This window comes from Mus caroli, chromosome 9 (assembly GCF_900094665.2).
Source record: "Mus caroli chromosome 9, CAROLI_EIJ_v1.1, whole genome shotgun sequence".
Classification (NCBI taxonomy): Eukaryota; Metazoa; Chordata; class Mammalia; order Rodentia; family Muridae; genus Mus; species Mus caroli.
In genome coordinates, this window is record NC_034578.1 from 53,461,535 (window position 1) to 53,486,698 (window position 25,164).

General features: G+C 50.8%; 1 protein-coding gene across 3 annotated transcripts in view; it reads right to left on the reverse strand.

Moving 5' to 3' along the window:
- The window catches only part of Lingo1 (leucine rich repeat and Ig domain containing 1), a 179,411-nt gene that overhangs the window by 151,012 nt on the left and 3,235 nt on the right, over positions 1-25,164 (reverse strand). For all 3 annotated transcript variants that reach the window (XM_029481939.1, XM_029481938.1, XM_029481940.1), the window contains exon 2: positions 6,572-6,681. The gene's annotated coding sequence lies outside the window, so the exon portion shown is untranslated. The remainder of the gene's footprint in view (positions 1-6,571; positions 6,682-25,164) is intronic.

Here is a 25,164-nt window from a genome sequence, read left to right on the forward strand (position 1 = left end):
GAAGGAAGGAAGGAAGGAAGGAAGGAAGGAAGGAAGGAAGGAAGGAAGGAAGGAAGGAAGGAAGGAAGGTGAACAAAACCAGTTTGTGACTTACCACATCCATCGGATCTTAACCTTATCTACGACAAAAAGAGACAGGAGACTGAGGCTGGAGAGATGGCTCAGCAGTTGAGAGCACTGACTGCTCTTCCAGAGGTCCTGAATTCAAATCCCAGCAACCACATGGTGGCTCACAACCATCTGTAACGGGGCCTGATGTCCTCTTCTGGTGTGTCAGCTACAGTGTATTTATATATAATAAACAAATAAATCTTTAAAAAAGAACAACAGAGAAGCAAGATGATTTCTAATTCACAGGCAGGTAGACTGTGCTTAGTGGTAAAGGCAGCTGCCTCAGGGAACCCAGCTTCAGGGTAGAGCCCTGAGGAGTTGTATCTGCCTACCTGGCTGTGCCTAGCTGCCCTTCACCCTGAGAGTACAAGGCTGCTCTAGGAACAGCATGTAAGAAATCCTGATCACAGTTCCACTCCCAGGCTAAAAGGGGCCCCCGAGTTGCCCCACCTGCTGTAGGATTTCATCCTCTTCCTGGTAGCTTGGGGTCATCTCTACCTGCACACCACAAGACAAAGTGTCCATCACAACATAGCTGCCTGCTCCATCTTGGGACTGTTCGCTGCTCTGTAAGTCAGGCTGTTAGTCCCTTGCTGCTTTGGGTGGTCAAGCTTTGTGGTACACACAGGGACATAGGCAGAAAGATCTGGATTTTGGAGGCAGCCATGACTACGTATCAAGACCCTGTCGTGAGAGCTAGGGATACAGGGCAGTAGTTGATTAACCTAGCACGCACAAAGCATTGGTTTCCATTCCCAATGTGAAAACACATACCTGCTGAAACTGTAACCTCAAATAAGGTCAAAATGTGACCATGCCCTTATTTGGAAAGCAGGAATGTTGTAATGCAATTAGCTAATTAGGATGAGGTCACACAAGAATAGGATGGTGGCCTTAATTCAATACAGTTGTTTGACAAAAAATAAAAATACACACATATATATACATATATATATATATATATATGCATACGCATGTCAGTAAGATGTCTCAGTGGGTAAAGGTATCTGCTACTAAGTCTGATGAACCAAATTTGATCTCTGGAGAGAAGAAGGAGGGAATCTACTTCAAGGAGTTGGCCTTTGACCTCCACATGTGTTCTGTGGCACACAAAGTAAATAAATCCATTTTTTAAGAACTATTGATTCACATTCATTTTGCAATATATGAAGATCCAATCCAAATCAGCTAAATATTTTTGTAGGCATACAAAAGTACAATTTGGCAACATAGTATCCAGGGAGACACTATGTGAAGAGACACAGGGAAGCCAGGCCTCCCTCACAGCCTGCTGGCCTCCAGAGCCGTGAGACATTACTATATGATGAGCCATGTAGGTGTGGAGCTCTGCTGTGCAGCCTACCAATTCTCCTCACACTAGGGTTCGGGGGCTGACTCAACTCCCACCCCATGGGTTGTGTGGCTTTGACAGGTTACTGCCTTCCCTAACCCCAAGATTGCTCATGTCATTCCCAGAACACCGCACACAGAAGGTTCTCACGGTGCCTGGATGAACAGGCCAAGGACATTCCTCCTCCCTGTGCCTGTGATGCAGATGTAGTGAGCAGGGGGTTGGGCTGTGCTCTGGAGACAGCAGCTGTGACACGGAATCCACAGATGACAGCCGTAGAGATGCAGGTCTCAGCTACCCTGACTCTAAGTGGGCAGAGGTTCGGGGAGGGAGTGTTCTATCCATCAAAACCAAGACACTGCTGAGGCCCCTTCAGGGATGGCCTCCCCACTGGGCTCTGACATCCAGGGGACCAAGTGCATCCTCTGTCATACAGAGCCTGGACCCCACTTCAGGGAGGCAGATTCAGCTCTCAGAGGAAAGACCCTCAGCAGAGCTATTCCAGGTCCTGGGCAGAGTGATGTCATCGGCCTTGCAGCTGTGTAAGTAAAGGTCAGATGGACACCTGTACTCCCCTGGGAACAATCATCAAGAGGTGACTGCGGTGGCTAAGGAGATAGCTCTGTGGGTAAAGCGCTTGCAGCTCAAGCGTAAAGACTCGAGTCCAACCTCAGAACCAAAATTTTTTAAATTAAAAACCAAAGTGGTGGTATGCGCTATATAACACAAGTTCTGAGAAGACAGACAACCCCTAGTACCCTACCTAGCCTACTCATCGAGCTCCAGGATAATAAGAAAACTTGCCTCAAAAACCGAGGTGGGTGTTCACACACACACACACACACACACACACACACACACACACACGAAGTAATTGGGCCTCCTCATCATCTACATTCTTGTTGCTCCCTAGCAAATTCAGATCAGGAGGTCTGAATGGACCTCAGAGGACCCCTGTCTCTAATAACTTCCCTGGATGACTGTGGTGTCTGAATGAAGTCTTCCCCCTAATCTTAGGCATTCGAATGTTTGATCCCCAGTAGATGGAGCTGTTCGGGAAGGCTTGGAAGGTGTAGCCTTGTTGGGAGAAGTGGGTCACTGGAAGCAAGCTTTGAGAATTAAAAGACTCCTGTCATTTTGAGTTCAAGCTATCTGCTTCCTGCTTAGGATTCCAGCAATACGCTCTCAGCCCCTGCTCCTGCAGCATGCCACCATTTGGCCATTACGGACTCCTCTCCCTCTGGAACCATAAGCCCATAAATCATTCCTCCTGTAAGCTGCCTTGGTCATGGTGTTTTACCATAGCAATAGGAAAGGAACTCGTCCAGGGTCCTAGTGTTGGGTGCCCCAAACCCCAGAGCCCTGTGGCTGGGGAAGAGCTTTGGCAATGATGTGTGGGGCGGGGACAGCACACAGACAGGAAACACGAGGAACAAGAGAACGAGGACTGCCGGTTAAGGATGATGATGGCGTTGATGAGCTGACATGATACAACAGGTTAGGTCAGCTCACCATAAGCCAGCAGTGTGGGGAGGACCAGGAGAAAGTACCAACCGGCTAGTGGGAGGGGCCGAGAGGTAGTGGGGTCAGAGAGGGCATCTCAGAGAGGTGAGACTTAGCTAGTTGTGAGAAAAATCATTCCAGAAGGAGGTGAGGGAAGTGAGACAAGTCATCTATCACAAAGAAGAGGGGCTTAGCCAAATCATGACAGAATCTATAGGACAGGGACTTCAGCCTTCAGCCTCAGGCAAACGGGGAACTACTGCAGGTTCCTGAGGGAGGGTGACCTGAAGAAAGGGGGGGGTGCTCAGAGGGTCCTGAGCTGCAGCCTCTCCAGATGCAGTCTCTCTGTCTCTGTCTGTCTCTGTCTCTGTCTCTCTGTCTCTGTCTGTCTCTGTCTGTCTCTGTCTCTCTGTCTGTCTCTCTCTCTGTCTGTCTCTCTCTCTGTCTGTCTGTCTCTCTCTCTCTCTCTCTCTCTCTCTCTCTCTCTCTCTCTCTCAGTAATAGAATTGAAAGTAATAGAACTAAGCCCGGTATCAGCAGTCAGCACACCTCCCTACCCTGACAAATATCATAGAAAGTGCCAAGCATTGGGTGCTGGAGAAGAACAGCTGGGAGAGAGAACTGGCAGGAATTTCTCAGGACTGAAATCCCTCATCTGCAAAGCTGAAGTAAAAGGCCAGGCTGTCACTAGGGAGCCCGAATGGCTGGATTCGAATTGGGCAGTGAGCCCCAGACTCCTCTGTAGATGCTCTAGCCTAAGCTCTGAGGGCTTCCCAGCCACCTGGCTCTTGACAATAGTCATGTGTCTACACGTGTGGCCTCAGCTGCAGTTCACAGGTCCACCCTGCCTGTCCCAGCTTTAAAACACCTCCCATTTCTGTCTTCTCCTCCAAGCCTTCCCAACCCCTGAGTAAGCCATGCCCACCACACACATCCCCAGAGTCTGTTCTGGACAGGGGCTCCCCATCTACACAGGGGCCCCATGGAAACACCACAGCCCCTTTAAAAGCCCCCCCAGGTTAGCCCTGCTGTCACTGGTCTAAAATGAGGCTGGGTCTTTAGACTTGCCTTCCAGCCTCTCTGGCCCACCCACCTTGTCTCTAGCAGGGATCTGGAGCCTAGGAGCTGAGTCTACCCCAGGGTGACCTCTGGGTGTAGTTTGTTCAGGACCTCAAGCCTCCGCTCTCCCTCCTGGTCTTTGCTCTGAGGAGCCTCTGCCATGAGTCTCGCCCCAGCCACCCAGCATCCCTTTTTCTGGCCTTCCTTGCCTCCATAATGCATATCACTCCCTGGCCTGGCCGCTGAGCTGCTCTAAATGTCCCTTTCTGTCCTGTTTGAAGGTCAGTTCTAGGAGGATCGGGGTTTGTCTGACCTGCCTCTGATAGGGACATGTGGTTCTCCAGACCATGTGATGCTGGGCACAAAGAGCCGCACCTAGTGTACAGTGGGTATTCAGCCAGACAGGAGAATGAGAGAGGAGTGAGCCCCTGAGCCAATGGTGACACCAGAGAACACGCACAGAGCACGTAGTACACATCATATAAGGATTAATGCGTGACTCAGGAGACAGTCCACCCTGAGAATCCCCACAGACACATAACCAACCATATGCCAGCCCAGGCTCCATGGGAACAGTGTAAGGAAAAGAACTGGACAGGGCTCCCCATCTACCCAGGGGCCCCATGGAAACACCACAGAAGCCCACCCCACCCTGTACCTGGGATTTAGCCTGGCCTGCACTTCCTCCAGCCCGGTACCCTATTCTCTCCCAACACAGGGGCACTTCAAGAAGTACCAGCCGAGGAGGCAGGGCAGAGAATGGAAAACCATGGTTTCTTCAGGATTTCAGGGAGTCACTATGCCAGGTGCCTGCCCCTCAGCACAGCTGGCTCCAGCCCCCTTCCCAGCTCCCCGAGCCAAAAACGCCATCCAAGTGCCCAACCTCCACAGTACAGCCTAGGCGGCCCTCCCTAGCTCAGCCCTTTCCTGCCAGCATCGCCCTCCCCGTGTGATGCTTTGTTCACCCAGGCTCTATTATAGTGACAAAACACTGGAAACCATCAAAATACACAACAGAGAACTAGTTAAATGGGACACGGCAACACAGGCTGGAACATTATGCTGCCATTAAAAATCACATTATAGAAGAGTATTTAATGATGGGAAAATGATCTTGGTGTAGTATTAAGTGCAAAACGCAGGTTAGAAAACAGTAAGTGCAGCTTGATCCCAATTATGTCATAAATACATATTTTGTAAAAGACTGACGGGCAAAACACCCAAGCACTTGCATTTTTCTATTGAGAACACACATTATATTTTATAACCAAAAAATATATATATAGATGGCTTTTAAAGGGCCCTACAGGCTTCCAGCCTTGGCCTGGAATCATTTCCTTCAGCCAGCCTTGCCAGACCCCAGCTCTGCCAGTCTCCCCCTGCCCTGCACTTCCTGGAGTGATCCCATCTTGTACCTGTCAGTGCTGCCACCCAAAGGGCAGAGGCGGAACTGCAGCAGCCTTCTGACCAGGATGAGGCAGAACTCAGCACACTGCGCTAATCTGTCCAGGCTTCTTGCCCAACACCCCGTAACTACCACACAGGTAACCAATGCACCCAGGACCAACCAATTATCAGGACTGTTTCTGGTGGGGCAAGTGGACTTTAGAGTGACACCCCTTATCAGGAAAAGAAAAATGGGGTGTGCTGCTTGCCACACCTAACAACTTTCTCTCCCAGCCACACAACTGTCCTCAAGGCCCAGGAAGGGATCTTCAGAGCCCACACTCCCACTGAGTCTAGGACAGAGGACAGCATGGTCTAGCCTGCACCACTGCTCCTACTTAACAAGGTACCATTGTAGCCTTACCACTGGCTCAGACAACGGGGGTAAAGTGACTTATCTGTCACAATCAAGCCACAGTCAAGCCAAGGAGCACCCTTGGTCCCTTTCCTGTCTTGCCTGTTCTTCTCCCATCTCATCTGTTAGAGCATAGCTTCCACACATCCCCTCACTTGGGACACAGAGTGAGGAGAGCCGATTCCCTCTCACAGTGGTTGCTCTGTTCCTTATGGTACAGACCAAGAGGCAAGCTTCTATGTTCACAGAAAGCCAAGGTCATCTAGTTGACAGCACTCATCACAAATACATGCACCTAGTTCCTGAGCCTTGTCCTGCCCTGAAGGTGTCTGGACCCAAATGTCAACAACAGAGCCCCATTAACTCCACACGTCAGAGCCAAGACTGCCTCTTGACAGTGTCTTGGACATTGACTACCTCCGTCCACACATTCCCACTCCCTCCTGACCTGGTATCAAGCACACATTCGGTCAACAATGTGACAGGACTAAGGGCAGAGTGCTTCAGCTTGCCCTTAGAGACCCCCTCCCCCAAGCCGAATGGGAACCTATTAGCCAGCACTGTCTGTGAAACCATGTGGCTGGGACAAGTGCCCCAGGCTTCTGAGCTGGCTGCAGACCAGGACCGGCCACAGCAAGGGCTATGGGGTTGGATTGCAGAGGAGAGGGACAGATGGAAGCATGTGGATAGAGGGCCCCGAGACAGCCCTCCCTAAAAGCCCCACTAACCCACAAATGGCCTCTTACCTGTGAGTGGGTAGTGCTGGGTGCAGCTGGGCTGGAATCAGCCTAGGCCTGGTTCAGTTGGCCTTTTTGCCCATAGGTACCAGAATCTCAGGACCTATGGATACAGGAGGCTGTGGGAAGAAAGAGGAGGAGGTGGCTGTCAGAAAGGATGAGCAGGATGCTATGAAGGGTAAGCATGCAAATGGATCTGAGAGCACCCAGCTGGGCGATTAACATTGTACACACACACACACACACACACACACACACACACACACACACTTTCTACTCAATGGCACACGTGCACTTGCACATTCATGCCACCAGCTGGATCAGGGATGCTCTGGGAACATGAATATCTGGCATCAGGATGGGTCTGGCTACTTGGCCTCACAACTGGCCCTGTGATCTTGGACCAGTCAACTCTCTAAGCTTCACTTCCCTCATTCATGAAACAAGGATTTCTTCCTTCTGCCAAGACAGCAGAGGAATAGCAGAGGACAGTAGGTATCCTTCAATACCACTATTTGCCTCTTCCTCCTCAGCCACCAGATGCTAAGGCAGGTTCCAGGCTAACCCCAAAGTATGCTGTTGACAGAGCCCAGGAAGTATCTCCCAGCCTGAACCCCTACCTGTCCCCAAAGATCCCTGCAGCTCCTACTTATCCTCTCCCTGCCTTACTCCCTCTTCAAGCATCCTCCAAGGGTTCCCCAGACAGAAGCAGGAAAGATGCTAAGGGATCCAGCCTGGGGTCTCTCACATGACACTACCAGAAGGCCAGAAACAAAGCAGGTACTCCCAGCTTTCCTGCTCTGTGATCCTGTGGCCCTGAGCAAAGTTCTCTCTCTCTCTCTCTCTCTCTCTCTCTCTCTCTCTCTCTCTCTCTCTCTCTCTGTCCCTCTCTCTCTTTGTCTCTCTCTGTCTCTCTGTCTTTGTCTCTGTCTCTCTGTCTGTCTCTGTCTCTGTCTCTCTCTCTTCTTTTCCCTCTCCCTCTTTGTCTCTCTCTCTGTCTCTCTCTGTCTCTCTGTCTCTGTCTCTCTGTCTCTCTCTGTCTCTGTCTCTCTGTCTCTCTGTCTCTGTCTCTCTGTCTGTCTCTGTCTGTCTCTGTCTCTGTCTCTCTCTGTCTCTCTCTCTCTCTCCCTCAGTTTCTTTACCCTCTCAAAGTCCTGAATCCCTTTCTGAGTTATTACTCAGGGGTCCCAGATCTGTGTCTCTCAGAGTGGAGATAATGTCTGTCTCTGGATTGCATGGGGGGATTTAAGCGGGATGCAAACATTGTGACTTTCATTGGCTTGCATTTATTTTTCTGTGTGTTAGCGCAAAACATGACAGGCACATCATAGGCGTGATTTCACGGGTGTGTGACTCAGGGAGCACCGTGGTAATCCTCCTTCAAATAGTAGTCCACAAAAGGCAAAGATCACAGAGGAAAGTACAGGAGGGGAAGTACCTAGAAAACCCAGCTCCCTCCCAGCAGCCTCCACCTGCGTTTCCCAGGGAGCCATCCCCCGAGTTTTCTGGTGTTTCCATGTGGGACCATCCAGCATAGGCCTGATCCCCAGAGCCTCTGAGAGACCTTTAAGATCTGATGGATGGAAGGATGTGGCCCCAAGACGATGAATGCAATGAGGGCAGAAAATGCCAAAGGCTCAGAGCCCCTCCCAGAGTTTGTGTTCTAGCAAGCCAAGGATGTGAGTGCAACTTTCAGCCATGCGGCAAGTGGGAGGATGAGGTCTAAAAGGTGGATTCTTCCTGCCTCCCAGGCTGCAGCTTCTCCTCCTAGAAGGAGGCAGAGAATTAGGTGCCAAGCAGGATCTTGGCTCTATCCTAGGACTGTCGCAAAAGGACCAGACAAGAAACAACCCTCCAGCCTTAAACTGTGTCCCAATTCAGATGGCCCTAAGGATGTCTCTCAATGACTGAAGATCCTGGAGATCAAGACAGGAAGGAAGGACACCGGGGTGCCAGCTTGGCCCAGGTGAGTAGCCAGAGCCTGAACAATTCATCAGGCCTGGGTCTCCTCCCAAGCTAGGTCCAGCCAGGCAGGAGTGCCCTCAATGCCTGCCCAAGCTGGCTCCCAGTAGACTGGCATGAGCCAGCCAGGGCCAGGCCAACAAGGACAGCCATGTCCCTGGCAGGCCTCCAGACCACCTGGCTGGTGGCCCTGAGCCCATCTCCACCTGAGCTGGCAGGCCAAGCCATCCCCATGAGTGCATCTCAAGCCCCCGCTGCCATGAGCCTAGACAATGACTGGGTCTCCAGCTCCCTTCCCCCAACCCTTTTAGAAGCTCCTGCTCTCCTCAGAGGCATCACAAGAAGTTGCTATGGAAATGGGACCACAGGCAGAGCATGACAATGATTTGGGGCAGGGAGGAGCTGCAGTAGGAGCCAGTGCTCTCCTGGACACGGGGCCTGCCCATGTGCTGAGTCCCAGGAAAGGATGCGAGAGCTCTGCTAAGGAGGATCAAGGGACCAGAGCAGGGGCAGGGCTTCCTTCCAACCTGCCCTGCTGGATTGCTGCCCCTCAGCAGAGCGTGCAGAGCCCTGAAAATCCATCGCCTGTTCCTTCCGCAGCAACTGCAGGATGCTGCCAAAGTAGGTGCAGCCCTGGAGGAAGGGGAGAGAAATCTACCAACAAACAGCATGTCCTGGAAGTCATTTTCCTCCTCACAGAAGTGGAGTCTGAGAGGTTTCCCATCATACAGACTGGAGACAGAGCTGCAAGGACTGGCAACCCCAGCAAGGCAGCCCACAGCCAACCCAGAACCCTGTCTCCTCCACCCCCCAACCTGATCCCTCTGACAACACTCTGTCTTCCATTCATTCAGCCTCCCACTCATTACACACTTCCTGTTAAGGAGCCACTAGGAGCCTGGGGACTGAGATAGATGCTCAAGGCAGAAGAGATACATGGACAGAGATGACCCATCATGATTGGAGGGAAGACACCCAGACAGAAACGCAGTACTCATGAGTCAGAGATGGCAGCCTTGAGTTTTAGGGTATGCACTTGGGCCATGCTTCAGAGACCTCCCAGCTCCCCTGACTCACCTCCAAAGCTCTCACTCTGTCCTCTACAACCCACCGAGGCCTCATTTCCAGAAGGCTGTGGGGAACATTTTCCACCAGCATCTTGCTATAGTTCGGAGCTTGTGAGTTTCCCATAGGCTCATGTATTAAAGGCATAGGCTCCAGGGAAGCACAATAGAAGCAGACTGAACTCTGGAGGCCTAGGGCCTAGTGGGAGGTCCTTAGGTGAATCAGGGTGTGTTTTCATTGGAGAGTGAGGCCCACTCTCTTCGGTACTAAGGGCTTTGCTGTACAATTTTTCTACCATTATAGGCCTGAAGTAATGGAGCTAACCAGTCACAGAGCAGGATCTGCAAAACTGTGAGCTAAACTCAGTCTGTGGGTCATGACTCCTTTGTGGTCAAACGACCTTTTCACAGGGGTCGCATATCAGATATCCTGCATGTCAGATATTTACATTATGATTCATAACAGTAGCAAAATAAGAGTTATGAAGTAGCAATGAAATAATTGTATGGTTGAGGGTCAGCACAACATGAGGAACTGTATTAAAGAGTCACAGCATAAGGAAAGCTGAGAACCACTGCTCTATAAGATGGCTGTTTCAGGTATTTTGTTATAGTTATGGTAAGCTAGGCTTTGCAAAGTGTCCCCTTTCATACCCTGAGTACAGTGACTATTTAGAGATGGAGGGGTGGGGAGAATTTTCATGCAGCTGAGAAAGAAGTGGGGACTTGAGTTCTGTCCATAGACAGCCAGTTAGACTCTGTTCTCTCCAGACCCAATACAACACCGCCCGGCAAGTTCAAGGTGCCCAGGTGGGTGAGAAATGGAATGGCCTCTATAGGAACTTGATGTTGTCAGGAGTGACAGGAGCTAGGCACGTGCTCTGAGCTCCTTGTGTATAACAAGGTCCTCTCCCCATGATTCCTAGCTGGCTGGCCTGGCAGCTCCATGGTATCCTGCATGGGCTCTGTCTAACAGTAGCAAGCATTGCCTCCATGGGCCTGTGTTACACGGGTGGAAAGCAAGGCCTGAGAAGTAACAACCAGTCCAGAAGAAGCCCTCAGACAGAAAGAGCAGGAGAGAACATCCGGGAGAGAAGGGTAGGACCTAGCCCAAGACTTTGGAAAAGAGGAAAGAGGTCCCGAGGGCTTCCTGGTGGAGGCAGGACTAGGGCTGGCTCAGAGCTTGCCCTCCAGAAAGAACACTTTTTCAGAAAACAGAGATAAAGCCTATTTGTCAGTTCACATGACTTGAAGCTAGACTGGCAGAAAGGAGAGGGGAGCATATTCTCTGACAGCTGCCTCCCTGTCCCCATCCCACCAAGGCAGTCCTAGTCACTGCTGCCTAATGAGAAAATAGCTGGGGTGGTTCCCAGGAGAGACAGAAGAGGAGCGGGGCAGAGCATCCGAGAAATGGAGGTGCAAAGACAGACAGTTGCAGTTATCTCAGACCTAGGTAGACATAGGGAAGGACAGAGCTGAAGGGTGGACAGATGGGGCCACTGCACCCCACTCCCACCAGAGATGGTTTTGCAGCTGCTGAGAGGAGCAGACAGCTGGAAGAGAGCCTGCAAACGCAGCTTTGAGAAGATTTTTCAGCAATAAAACTCAGATTTGAAATGAGACTTTGTGCAGTGGGGGAAAGCCTTCCTATGGCAAACATTAAATCCAGACACTGTAAAGTGGAAATTTGACAAATCCAACTACATAAACATGTAAAACATCTGTACAGCAGAAGACACCATAAACAATGTTAAAACGCAAGTAAGGAGCTGCAAGAAAATACCACTAATATGCAAAGAGCCCCTACAAATCAATAAGAAAAAAGACAAAGGAGAAAAATTGGGAGTGAATTAGAAATCCGCAGAGGAAGAACTAAATTGGCCAATAAACGTATGAAAACATGTTCTGTCTCACTAGCAATCAGGCAAATGCAAATGAAAACGACACGATACCATTTTTTGCCCATCAGATTGGGAAAAATTAAAATGATTTATAACAAGCGATGCTGGCAAGGATGATGGGAAATGAACACTCACAGACCATTGAAGGGAGAGAAGTTGGCTCAACCACTGCAAGGGTAATTTGGCAGTATTGATTAACATTTTAAACCCACACACCCTACAACCTAGTAATCCCATTTCTATCATCTACAGAGGGGGAAAAAAAAAACAGTGCATGTACACACATAAAATACTCAAGGATGCTCACAGCAGCGTTGCCAGTAAGAGTGGGAAAGAAATTGGAAATGGCCTAAGTGTTTATCAATAAGGAAACATTCGAGTAAAACACAGCACATCTACACTACGGAACACCCTGCAACCATTCGGCAGCATGGGGCGCAGCTGCAGGACAACGGGAGGGAATCAAGACGATCCTTCAGAGCAACTGTGTTTACAAGCAACCGTCTATCTATCCACAGAGGGAGACCGGGATGCCAGGCCTCCAGGTGATCACCTCTGAGGGGTAGGACGAGGTGAGACAAGGGGGCTTCTGTGGGTTCTGCAGTCCACAAATGTAGACTCGGATTTTCTTTTGTAATCAGAAAAACAAAATCAATAGGGAGCTAATGGATTTTTTTAAAATCTTGCCCAGACCCTAATATAAAATGCAGATCTAAGCAGCACTTCTCTGACTGAGAGGCAGGAGTCCACACTCCCACCGGGCCCCAGGCGCCGGACCCCCGCCCCCCAAGGCCCCTACTGGAACTCTGGGACCTATTTGAGACCTTGGCTAGAGAACATAGGGCCAAAATGACAAGGGCAGAAGGTCACCCCAAGTGCACAGGCTGGCTGGGGCCCAGGTCCAGGATTCTAGCCTATGAGTGCTGAGTAAGGGGTAGGGGAATTCTCTGGTTGAAAAAGAAAAGTCACCACCCTGGGAAACTCTGGGCTGAGGTGCAGAGTGAGGGGGAACAGAGAGCCCGGGGAGGAGGGAGGTGGATGTTTTCTCTGTAGTCTGCTGAGGAGGTTGCAGAGCTGTTGATGTGGGCAGAGATCGGTGTACATGCGTGAAAGATGTGCAAGGGGGGAGGTGAGCATCGAGGGTGTGTGCGCTCCCAGTAGCATGTCTGTCTGTGTAGTCTGTGGGAGTGTGGGCCTGTTGTTACTCCTTGGGTGACAGCAAAAATGGTGTGTGTGTCTCAAGGGAAAGAAACCCACAAGGCCTTGTGTGTGTCTCTAAGAGTTCCCATCAGTGAGGAGACTCTATGCACATACTTTCTCCCACCCCCACCACCCCGTGTGTATGACAGTTCTTATCCCCAAGGCTTCTACCTACAGGGACACTGGGTGTGAGAACAGGGACACTGGGTGAGAGAACACGTGTGTTATGATGTTTGAGCACAAGCAGGTCAGCTGAGGCCAGGAGCAGGTGGTGAACCCCAACACCCACACTGCAGATCTCACCAAGAGTCCATACCTCTCTCACTGTGAACCCATCAACAAAAGCAGAGGAAACCACCTTGAAGACCAAGGCCTCTGCAACTCTAGAAGGTTCCTCTCCCTTAAACGTTTATTTACAGAACTAATATCCCACTGACCCCCAACATACCCTCAGGGAGACAACTGAGTTAATATGAGGCAGATTTGTCCTCAGGGTGAATGACACTCACCACCCTAGTCCATCCCACCACTTCACGAGGATTTCTCTAAAGACTTGAAATATTCTCTCTCTCTCTCTCTCTCTCTCTCTCTCTCTCTCTCTCTCTCTCTCTGTGTGTGTGTGNCTGTGTGTGTGTGTGTGTGTGTGTGTGTGTGTGTGTGTGTGTCTGTGTCTGTGTCTGTGTCTGTGTCTGTGTCTGTGCACATGAATACAAGTGCCAATGGAGACCAGAAGAGGGCATCAGATCAACCAAAGAGCCAGAGTTCTAGGTGTTTGTGAGCTGCCCAACATGGGAGCTGGGAACTGAACTAGAATAGTCTGTAAGAGCCGTGCACACTTCTGAGTCCTGAACCATCTCTCCAGCCCCTTCTGAGGGTCTTCTATCTCACCTGCAGGGCCCAAGGGCTACACTCCACAATAAGGATCCAACCACCTGAACGGCCTGCTCTACACTCTCTAGATGGAAGATGGCTTTCACTCATTAGGCCCCATCGAGCCCCTTGGAACCCATTCCTAGCTGACCCTCAGCCACAAGCCAGGTCCCAGGGCCTCCCAGCTCAACCTCACTCAGTAGGGAGTCCTCCACAGAGCCAGGCTTCTCAGACCTGCACCTGTTGTACCCTCTGCCAGGAACACCCTCCCTCCCTGGTCAGTTCCCAGTGTTCTTCAAGAAGCTTCTATGGACTCAGGGAGCCACATCCTGGTCCCTGCCTTTGCCGAGTCCCACTCTCACTCCTCTTGTGGCTGATGACAATTCTGACTTCCCCGGGGCAAGGGTGGATCTGGTTCTCTGCAACCCAGGGCCCAGCCCAGACCTGATCTAGAGAAGACACCAAGAACAGATGATTGTGAGATAAATTAATGGGTTATCAGAGCACTGGTCCTGACCCAGGCACACGGTGAGCCTTCATAAGGTGGCAGGGTGGAACAGAAATGACATGGCCTGGGCAATGGATGCCCACCTTCCTGTCCTGTGTCAGCATGATGGGCAGCATGTGGGCACTAACTTATGGATGCCAGGAGCCTGTGAGCACTGAAACAATACAGAGCTGAATATACGCTGAATGGGGGCTTCTGCACACATACGTCAGGACCCTTCAGATATAGGGTGTCCATACCCCAAAGTGATTGAGAACTGCCAGGCAGGAATTGGGGAATCAATCCCAGTGATTGAGAACTGAGTAAGGCCAGTCCCACGCTAGAGGAGACTGAAACCTGCAGTGTCCCCTACATGTCAGGCACCAGTTACAGACAAGGTGGTGTGGGAGCCATGGGGAGAGCATGCAGCACCAGCCACAGAAAGGAGCTGTCCAAGATGGTGTGCAGTGAGCCTCACTTCAATGAAGGGACAGCACTGGCTGCATGGGGCCAAGATCAGGAGGGACTGGAAACCTCAAATCTCACTTGAATTCTCTGGGCCTTGGTTTCCCCACTGAAGTCCCTGGTCACATATGGTGGTCCTTGGGAATCCTGAGAGAGTGTGTGAGTGTGGCCACCCCCACAGCAGGTTGCAGCCCTAATCTTTATTGTCCACTTAGCAGTGGTGTGCATTTCTCATTGCTTAGCTTCCTGTTGCCCTATCTGGGGTAAGAGAGTGGCTGCCCTAGAGTGTTAAATGGCCTTGCTGAGCCCCAGGTCCCCCCTAAAGACTGAAGTCACCATCTCCCATATTAAAAGGGCAAAGGGAATAAGAGACATCATATGACAGGGGCCGGGTAATAGGAGCCGAGGACCAGTCAGGGACGCTGAGCAAGCAGGTCAAGGTCACATGGCCTGTTGTCCCTTCCTCAGTGTCCTCTGAATCCTTCCTTTAGGGGTTTTCCTCAGCTTGGCCTTGGTCACACTGGGATCAGGTGACAGATCTGGACCAGGGTCCCCCTGCCCTGGCTGGTTCACTTCTGATACAAATATGCCATGCTCCTCAGTGCTTCTATGTAAGTCTCAGGGCCTCCTGATCCCTCTAGTTGCAGGCAGCAGGCCTGAGTTGCAGCAAACTGACTCAAACCTAGGTCTGCAAAAGCCCCCATTCCAGTCACCCTGGGCCTTGGTTTCCTCCCCTCTAAAACTAGGACCTCCCCTCCATCCTGTTGTGGAGATTGATAAGGGCCTAGCGGTACAGTTTGCTTCATGCAGAGCAAGGAAACTTCCTGTCTCTCATCTGTGGGCTTTAGTCTCCCCATATGGAAGCATAAGGGTTGTCATGAACGAACCTGCCAGGTGTCAAACCCAAACTCTAACGATGCAGATGAGCACGGTCCGTCCAGCAAAGGCAGTATAGCTATGTGGAAGAGTCACAGCAAGGCTCCAAGCTGGAGATGCCTGAGCCTCTATACCACCACGCCCTGTTATGTCACCTGCTAGAACCTCTCATTACCTACCTGGTCCCTTTAAGTGCCAAAGATCACAAGCAGCTTAAAAGTGGAAACCCCAGTAAAGAAGAAACAGTGATCACACAAAGGGTCCAGGATAGCTAAATGAGGACCCCAGCCCCTTAGGAGCCACTGTGGTTCCAAGATACACCTGACCCTACCTGCACATATATGTGCAGATCTGTGAAACATTCATAAGAATTTGGGGGACAGAGCTGATCTCTAGGCTCCTGTCCTCTTTCCACTATAGCCATGAACTATACACAACTCAGTCCCTAGAAACCAGCCCTAGCTAGCGATGGCCACCTCATTGCAAACAACGTTGTCACTGGTTGTCTGGCCAGGCAGGACTCCCTGGCAGATTAGGCCAATGCCAGCCCCAGACTCATTCATATTCTGGTCTGGCTGTCCGCTTCAATATGGCTGAGAGATGCAAGGGCAGAGGCAGCCCTCCGAGAACGCCCAGCGACGATTCCTCTCCAATTCCAATTTACTCTCTATCATTAATGCTTTTGAAAAGCCCCACATACTATGCAAACAGGGAAGGAACATTGTCTGGAGAAGGGGGCGGTGGGAGGAGAGGGCTGGAGACTGGAGGAGAGAGAGGTTCAGCAGAAGTAGTGTGGGCAATAGGCTGGGAGCCCTGCAACCTGGAACCTGAAGCCCAGTGGGGCCTATATCTGTCAAGGACACTAGTCACTGATCCTCCATCTCTGCTATCTCAAGGGATTGGTCCAGGTCAGCTTAGAGTCAGGGGTAAGTAGGCTTCACAACTGTAAAGGGCTGTGCCTTGAAGAACACAGAGAAACGAACTATAACCTGGATGCCCCACCAAACCAGGGGACCCCATGCCAGGGTCCAGGTTAAAACCTTAGGCCCCTCTGACCACTGTATAGACAGTAGATGATCAGTAGTATGTGAGCCTCCTATTTTACACACACAGCTTTCAACTAACCCCAGACTTACCTCAGTAGACCCCAGCTAGCGTCCCTACCACCACCAGCCCCACTGCAAACCCAGAGGGATCCTGTCAGAACCTATCTCCTTCTCAGAACCTTTCCACACCTCTCCAATTCCCCATGGGCTACTGTAAAGCCTTCTCCAGACGCTCAGACCCACCCAGGTCCAGCCACACTTAAATCCTCTGAGGTCACCCTTCCCCTTGCAATGGCACTTCTGGTGTAAAAGTCCCTCCTCCTTGGCTCCAGCTCACCTGTCAGCCCCACCCAAGTGTCTCTCATCTATGTAACTCTCTCTGATCCCACTGGCACATCCTGCCCTGAACTGGGTAACACAAAAATTATGTTCACATGGTGCTTCCGTGATAACCAGTGGGCTCTCAGCATGGGTGCATTGTCCGGCTCATCCTGTACATTCCCATTGTGAGGCAAAGTACCTGACTCATAGTAGGGCTATTCCTCCAAGCAATCAGATTTAACTGAGCACATACTATGTGTCACATTCCACTGGGATGCAGCAGCTGATGACCAAGGTGTACGTGCCCTCCTGATGTCTCCAGTGCATGTGCTCAGCAAATGTCTACTGGAGGCTAAAGGACACACGGCCACTTTGTAAAGAGGAAAGGAAGGCCCAGAGAGGTAAAATGCTCATCTATAGATCTCCCTGCTTCAAGCCCACCCCCCTACTATTCTTCCTCAGGACCCGTAGCAGCAGCGAGGGGGCAACTCAAAATGAAGCATTAGAGTCAAAAAGGGAAGGAAATGTGGAGGCTCTTCCACCCTTTCTCCATAACGTAAAGAAAATTGCGTTCTGCCAACTATCGCAGCTTAAAAGCAATTAGAGTTTTTGGAGGGGACTCTGGGCACAAGCAGACGCGAAAGCGAGCCTCCGCCCGGCACGAAATGGTTCCAGCATTCCTTCAAATCAAGTAAGGGGTGGAGGGAGGAGGTGTTAAAGGCACAGTTTTGAGCAGCAGATATAGTGAAGATAAAATATTTACAGCCCTCAGAGGGAAGGTCCTGAAGGGGCCAAGGACCCTGCTTCCCTCTCACAGCCTACATTGAGGGAGGCAAAGGGTCTGATGGGCTGAAGAGAAGGACCACCCTTCTGCCTGCTTCTAAGGGAGAGACGCCCCTAGAGGCGCCCACTCTTATCCATTTCCCACTACCACACCCACAGCCACAGACGCCATCTCTGAAAACCCCAGCCCTTCCAATACTGAGGAAAACCAACAACTCCAGATGCTGTTCAACTGTGACTAACTGTTCGGCCTTCATTGGTGCGTGACCTCAGGCATGGCTCTCCAGGCCTTCGGATGGCTTACATGTGTGTCCAGATCTCCTTGGGCCTCTGCATTGGCCACCCCTGCCTCTCCTGCATCCTGAACCTTCACAGGACCGCTGACATCCTCTTTCCAAACCCAGAGCCTCCTCCTGAGACCTCGCCTTTTGGCCTAGCTCCACACTGAGCCCCTGCCCAGGAGAGCCACAGCCTCCTAGAGGAGCAAGAATACCTTCATTCCTCCCTCTGTGTGATCTGCAAGGTCCTCCGTCTCTCTGAGCCAGCTTTCAACTATTAAATAGGGATAGCAACAAACCACAGCCCATAGGCCTATTAGGGTTGAGTGAGGTAATCTGAAGTTGTGGGCACCATGACTAAGATTCTGCTTTCAGCCATGCTTGACTCCCAGGCGTGAATCTCCAGGCCTCAGAATGACCTATATGATCTCAGGCCATCATGGAGAGTTACCCAACAAGTGCTTGTGAGGAGGACCTTAAACAACTGTTAGCAATAGGTGTAAAACGCTGTGGAAGGCTTTGTGCACACAGAGACCTAGTGAGTGAGTTTGGGGCCTGTGATACCACACCTCAAGAAAGACATCCTTGGGACCATGGAGACCCACATTCTGAGCCCTGGGAAGCCTCTAGCACAAGAAAAGCAAGAGAAGAAATGATCTGTGTAGCTTTTAGTTTAACTCCCCTCCTCGAGGCCCATGGGAACCAGTCAGGAACCAACACCAAGAGAGCAGCAATTGAGGATAAAGCAGAGAGCTGAAGCCAGGCCTCACGATCCAACAGACAGCCCTAGACTCAAATGCCCACTCCACACTGACCAGGTAGGTGGGCCCTCTGTGCCATAATGTGAGAGGGCAGGATCCTCTCAGCACCCACATGGGGTCCTGCAGAGAGAGTGTAGACAGTGCAGGGATGTGCACAGACTGCAGGCATGGTGCTCTCTGCCAGCCCCTACACACTGGGACAACAGAAGAAGGCCTGATGAGGCAGGGGACAGGCCTGAAGGACCAGTCAGCAGACAGTCACAGCTTAGCCCTCCCACGTCACTCATAGCAGAAGCGGCCCATCCCGCTCAGTTCTCCACCCAGTATAACTGCTGACTGGCACCAGCCCTCATTGGGCCACTGCTCCAGGCCAGTTTCCATCCTTTCCTTCCCTGACTCTCGCAGACACCAGGTTTGATGAAGAGTCTGCAGGGAGCCAGACTAGGGATGAAAAAAAAGTGTTTTGCTGTCTCTGTCCTTTGCTCCCCCTGGTCACTTCTCTCCCAGGGGCTTTCCCACCCCTACCCCAATTCTGCAAACAACCCTGATACTGATCAGAGAGTCAGGGGAAGAAATATGATTCCAGACTCAAGATATCCCACTGAGGACTCTTCCTTCACCTGCACATGCATTCCCCTGCTGGTAAGAAACTACACTGTCATATACAGAAAGGTATTCACTCTCTGTCTGTCTGTCTGTCTGTCTGTCTGTGTCTCTCTGTGTCCCTGTCTGTGTCTGTCTGTCTGTCTGTCTGTCTGTCTGTGTCTTTCTGTGTCCCTGTCTGTGTCTGTCTGTCTGTCTGTCTGTCTGTCTGTCTGTCTNGTCTGTCTGTCTGTCTGTCTGTCTCTCTCTCTCTCTCTCTCTCTCTCTCTCTCTCTCTCTCTCTCACACACACACACACACACACACACACACACTCTGCCCACTCCTGCTTGTCCATATTAGAGTCCTAAACCCTCTATGAGTCCAGCCTCCATTTCCTTCACCCCCGTTGCCCCCTCAAAGCAGCTAGTGTGGACAGATATGTCTCTGGTGCCAACAGAGGCTCTCTAGAACCCGCATGGCCAGAGACTGATAACATTCTCCTAAATTAAACAATAAACAAGAAGTTGTTTTAGATTCTTTTCCTGACACTGCGGTTCCTTATTAATCTCACTGCAAACAAGGGGAAAGGAGACAATTAATTCAAAAGAGGTCACTTCTTGTCTCCCATGGAGCCAACCTCCAATCTGTGCCCAAAGACCCACCCAGAGGAGGTCCTATTCCAGCCACCTGCCAGGCTCCACAGCTCCTCAGCCTCTTTGCCCTTCCTGTGTGCACCAGGCCTGGCTGTCACCCAGGGCCACCCCCTAAATCCCCTTTCTGTTCTCGCTATGTGACCTTGGTTGGGACAGATGACTTCTGGAGCCTTGGCTTACTCATTTGTCAACATCTTCATCCCGCAAGGATAAAATGGAGAGAGCAGTTGTGACCCTTCGAGACTAGGCAGGAACATTTTCTCTTGTTTTAAGAGACAAATGTTGAACTGTTTAGGGATGAAATGTCACGATGTCTATGATATACTTCAAAATAATTTAGGGGAAAAGAAAGATTGTTAAATCCCGTCAAGGGTGTCTGGGAGTTTCCTGCACTGCTCTCTTTGCCTTTCTAAGTGTCTGAAAATGTTCTTAACAGAAAGTTAAAAAGCACTGGTCACGTGACCAAGCCCACAAACAATGCCTTGAGCTCCCTGGCAGACCTGAAAGGCAACTGGGTCTCGTATGTAGGTTAAACATCCCCCCTGCCATCTCCTCACGTTGGTTCCCTAGAAATTGCTTTCTCACACATTGCACTGTAGCCCAGCTCCAGGTTTAGAAGCCAGACCCAGCACTTCACAGAGATAACTAATGTCTGTGGCCATGATCCTCTATCCTCAAATCTCCTGTCCGCACTGAAATGGACCATGGTCCTGGGTCCATCCATCTCTGAACCTCAAGATGTTCCTATTCAAGGCACATTAGAAAGAAATGAGGGCAAGCTCATCATTCAAAGGCAAACCACCGCCCCCACAGAGTGATTGACATCCCATTTAACAGGCGGGAAAGAGGAGACCAGAGATAGGAGAGACTGGAAACAGAATAGGGAAGATTAAAACACTATCGTAGAAGTGAGTGCCCCAAAAGATCCTCTTCCCCCATTTCAACGCTGGCTTGTAGACTGAAGGGAGGTGCTGAACCCCTGTTCTCTAGCTTCTCTTTGTCCAGCCTCCTGGTCAGGGATGAACAGCTTGATGGAAATCCTCCAGCCTGGCCTGGATGACCCGTACCAGCGCTGGCCAGGCCTGCCCCACTGGTCGATCGTAAAGAGTTATCAGTACCCCAAATAATCAATCGCTAATTGCTGAATGCCATGCAATTCATCGGCAAGAGTTATGTGTGGCCAGTGACTGGGCGCCCCCACACCGGTCTGATGGAGCCTCCTGGGACAGAGCGGGCTATGTCTGTGGTAAGCAATGCAGCAGAAAAGCTGCCCATAACTATACGTTTCTCAAACAATATACTGGGCACAGCCCCCATCCTGGGCCCTCAGGCCACCCAGGAAGGAAGTGGCAGGGGCCATGGAGACCCTGAGGGATGAACCACATGCCTCAATCAGTTTATCTGTCCCCCAAGCATGCCAGCTACCCAAGATGGATAAGTCACAGCACAGGGATGGGGAAATAGCAGGGAGAGGCTAGCAGCTAGAAGCATGGAGTCAGACTATACATAGTGCTGAGGAGAAAACAGGGAATCCTGTAGGGTGCTGAGTGACAGGGACTATCCACAATCACCTCTGGGCCACATGCTTCAGGGCAGTTGGTCTTAGTCATCCCTGTCCCCACAGCTGGCCTCAAAGGAAGCACCCAGCAAGTGAATCACCAAATGCTTGCAGGGTCATTAAATTGTAGGGTGCAGACTCCTGGGCTCACTGTCATGGAATATTATGTCTTTATGCTCCACCAACTTACAAACACGCATTTGCACTACAGCCTCAAAAACAGCCCTGGGACACAGGCTAAGAGATCACTATCTTCAATCTACAAAGAAATGGAGCTTGGGGGGAGTAGTGGCTTCTCTAGGGTCACACAGAGGTCATAGGCAGTGTCCAGGACCTTCACTCACCACCCCACCCCATTCACTTTGGCGTAGCCCAGAGCTGTATGGAAGCTACTCTTAGATCCTCCCAGCTTCTTTCCCTGCCGGGCCAGGGGGCTACCCACACTTTGCCCCTTGACTACTTGGAAAACTATCAAGACACAGGCAATGCTTTTGAACATCCCGGGTAGCAGCTACTATGACTGGGGCTGGTCACCATTTACTCCTGCTTTAGTGAAAACAGTGCTGACCAGGAGTTTCCAGAGTCCCCAGGCTTGGAGCAGACAGAAGATAAAGTCACTTCCAGTTTCTACCCCAGAAGTCTGGAGAATCTAATCCTGGAGCAAGAACACTGGACTGGGAGACCAGAGATATGTCCCAATCCAACTATCATTTCCCCGGCGCTTCGGTTTTCTTCTCTGTGCAATGAGGCAATGCTCTGCCCACAGTATAGAACAACCATTGGGATTAAACATGAGCATAGACATGCAGGAAAGGAGCAGGAGAAATGGCTCTGCAGTTAAGAGTTCTGGTTGCAAAGGACCCAGGCTCAGTTCCCAGCTCCCTCTTGGTAGCTCACAGCCATCTCTAACTCCAGTTGCAGAGAATCCAACAGCCTCTGCTGACCTGTTTAGGAACTGTGTGCATCTGGGTGCTTACATGATGAAGGCAAAAACTCAAACACCTAAAAGTAAAATAATAAATAAAGACTTTACAGTATATGTATATATACATATGGCTACATACACTTATATATGAATCCAAATGTGGTGACACATGCTTGTGATCCCAGCACTTTGTAGGTAGAGGCAGAAGGATCGGGTGTTCAAGGTCAGCCTCTGCTGGATAGTGAGTTTAAGGCCAACCTGAGCCACAGGAGGTCCTACTACAACTCCCAAAAGTATAAAAATGTGGAAATCATATAGAAAATTTTGTTCTAGGAGGTTATACCAAGGCTCTTCTTTGCTCCAGTCAGGACATTGAAACCAACAGGACTCAACACTTCTCCTCTGCCTCCCCCCTGCAGAAGGCACAAAATGAGCTATCACTGCCTGAATGGAATGTTTTCAAAGTGTGGTGGTGACATTTCTACTAAGCTAATATCAATCTCTCCATGATACAAGTAAAGAAACTGAATTTCAAGGGGGGAAAGATGTGATTTACCCAAGTTTACCAGGCTTGGCAGCAGCTGAATAAAAATTAAAACTCAGTTCCACCTGGCATCCACACCACAGTCCATTCTGACCATACCTGGCTGATTTAAGAAGCCTGTCCACACCAAAACTTTCAGAGAGAGAATCAGTGCTCAGTGTGAAGGAGTATACCCATACACACAAGGACTCCCCTGAGGCCTGAGATTGGCTCCCCAAGGCTCACGGTCCACACAGTCATCAGAGCTGGGTGGGGCACATGAGAACAAGGTGGCCGTCCCAGCTGGCCTTAAGCGAACTAGATAAGTCCTGACACAAAGATGCACGTCCAGATGCCCTAGCAGATGGGTGCCACAAGTGGGCCACCTGCCAAGACCCAACCTCCGTGTCCAAACCAACCTGGACATCAAGGTTCCATTTTGGCCTCTGCCTGCCCTGGCCCTGGTGGCTGGAAGTGCCCATGTAGACCCAGAAGGACACCGTGACAGCCGCTATCTCTCTTCCAGCAGCCAGAGCCTCCCCGGATGTGGCCATATGGCCCCATATGCTCTCTGACAGCTGGACTGTAGAAGCAACTGCCTCCTTAGAGCCCCTGAGGCCTCACCACCCCACCCACCTCTGCCCAGCAGGCCCCGGAAAGAGCCAGGGAAGCCCTAGGCTGGAATGCTGCACCCCAGAACTTTATGCCCTTCACCAGCCACAGCCCCTCTGGAGCTCAATCTCTTCATCTGCTGACCTTGACCCCCTAAGATTACAAATCATCCAAACTCATCCAGTTATCCAGGGAGACAATCTCTCCCACTTTATAGAGAGACGCTGAGGCCCAAGGGCTCAGTGGCTCGCTCACAGGCATCTGTGACTCAGGGCACTTGCTATGTCTCCATGTCTCCTAAGTGAGACTGGAGGCCTGAGCCCTAGGCCTGTGCTTGTGATCCACTCATGCCTCAATTCGGGAAAATAAAAATCTTTCTTTGACACTTGTCCTTCCCAGGAAGAGACAATTTTAATTCCCAGGAAAAGCTTCTGCCCCCGATGCTGCCTTTGCCACAAGCCTGGACTTCCCCACAGCATCAGGACCATCTCACAGCCTCTCTGGCCAAAGGTCCCCATCATCAGCATCAGGCGTGGTTTAAATCACAAATCTAATTTTGTCCCTTGAGAATTTCATCCCTGACCCCTGCCTGTATCTGGCATCAGCACACACTCCTTCTCTGGACACTGAGACTCTCTTTATGTCATCTTGCTTATAGCCTGTCATTCTCCCGAGTGAGCTACTCCATAGCAAACACACTCTACCCACACCGGGTGCTTCCCACACCCTTGCCTTTGCTACTGCTGGGCCATCTCCTGGAAAGCCCTCACCCATATCCACATTCTCCCGTCATTCATTGATTCAACAAAGATTTATTGAGCATCCACCACGTGCCTGAAACATTTCAGCAGTCCCGAATCCCTCTTGGCTCTTAGTGCCCTCTGCGCTTCCCCCTTTCATCCCCCAATCCGTGTACTTGTGTGTTCACTCAGCCTGCTCAACTCAGACACAGGGCTGTAGGGACAAGCATGCTCCCCTTCACAGCTCATCCAAGGGGGGCTAGCACGATCATCAGCATCCCATGTGGGCAGCTGGACAGACAACACCCCAGGTTCCATACCAGACAACCCAGAAATACAGTGAGCCCTAAGTGCAGGATTCCAGGAAGTAGAGAGCAAGGTCCAAGAGATGATTGGGGGTGAGCAGGTATTCAGCCCTGGGAAATCATGAAAAAGATTATGCTGGCCAGAATGACCCTCAAACTCTAAAGGTACCCCAAAATGGTCAGAGACAATGTCTGCCATGGAGTCACCCCATGATCCAGTCTACCCAGCAACTTTCTTAGGTAACAATTGGAATGTAACAATTTAAACCCCAGACAAAAAGGAGGTGGGCCAGATCTTTAGCTAGGGAGAGAATCCAGGGGCCACAGACCTGCAGCTGGAGTGGAGTGGCTGTCTTCCTAAGGGGGAGTCAGTGGGACACAGGAGAACTCTTATCCCAGCACAAAGGCCCAAAGAGGTGACTTGCCCTTTCCCCAGCTTAGAAAGACACAGAGGAAGGACTCTTCTGGCCAGAACCAACTAGAAGCATGGAGCACAGCCACCTCTAGAACAGAAGACTAGGGCAGGAATTCAAAAAGGCCTGGATGACAAAAGTTGGGCCATGCCAGGCATTAGGCCACTCTCCAGCCACCTAGAACATTGATCCACACCCAAGAAACAAAAAAACCCAGGGCTCCAGGACAGAGCCCTGCCTAACATGTAGGCCCTCGGTTGGATTTCCAGCACCT